Consider the following 1056-nt stretch of genomic DNA (forward strand, 5'->3'; position numbering starts at 1 on the left):
CTCTCTATTTTTGGTAATTCCACGCCGGTGGGAACCCAAACAAAACACACAATAAGAGGCTCTAATGCCTGTCTCTCTATCTCGCGGCCCATGTCACCCCTACTTACGGCCCGTGAGTGAAGAAATATTTTTAAAAATTATTAGGCTCTTACACTCAAACAGATATACATGTGTTTGCTATACCATATATCGATGAGAGAAGATACGACCTCTCTCATGTCCCTAGGAGGTGTGTGATGTATGCCAGAACACTCTGTAGAGGAGTGAACACACTCCCCTCTTCACGCTACTCAGAGTTGTTACAGACCCCCTAGGATGAGACATTCTTTCAATATGCAATCAACTATATATTTCTAAATGATTATTAATTTCTAAGAATATATGAATATGTATTTCTAAGCATAAATGACAACCCAACAATGTAAACTTTACAGTCGCTGTTTTTCTTTTTGTTTTAATTGTATTTTTTCTTAGTTTGATCCTGCTTACATTCTAGTATCTGAAACATTTATTGTTGCTAATGCTGTAGTTAAGATTTTGTTTGTGGAGTTACTTGTTTTTTGTTTCCAGAGTATTACTTTTGTACTATGAACAGTGTGTCATGACTTTGTGCTTATTATCTTTTGGGCCATTTCCTGTTTTCCTTTTGTAGTTGGTCATCGGTCTTGCTTTGAGTTCTCCTTCACTAATGTGGTTATCTTGATTTTCTACATTTGGATGTCGTTTTTCCGACTCTAACTGCTTCCATAATGCAGCCATCTATCTGTTGAATTACTCTGTGCCTTTGAGTTTGTCTTTTCTTTTTCTCTTGATTTTGGCTTTTGCCATTCAAGATTTTAGGTTCTTTATTGTCACTGTAAAAAAAATAAAAATACAATGAAATGCAGTTGCAGTCAAGAATTGGAGTCAAGAAGGCAGCGGGTCCAGATGGCATCAGCTCAAGGGTCGTCAGGTCCTGCGCAGACCAAATGTGTGGGGTGATGGAGCCCATCTTCAACCTGAGCCTGAGGCTGGGGAGAGTCCCACAGACTTCCACAGGCACAAATATCCTCCACT

The sequence above is a fragment of the Pundamilia nyererei genome, unplaced genomic scaffold (assembly GCF_000239375.1).
Source record: "Pundamilia nyererei isolate P.nyererei 1_Seehausen unplaced genomic scaffold, PunNye1.0 scaffold00230, whole genome shotgun sequence".
Lineage (NCBI taxonomy): Eukaryota > Metazoa > Chordata > Actinopteri > Cichliformes > Cichlidae > Pundamilia > Pundamilia nyererei.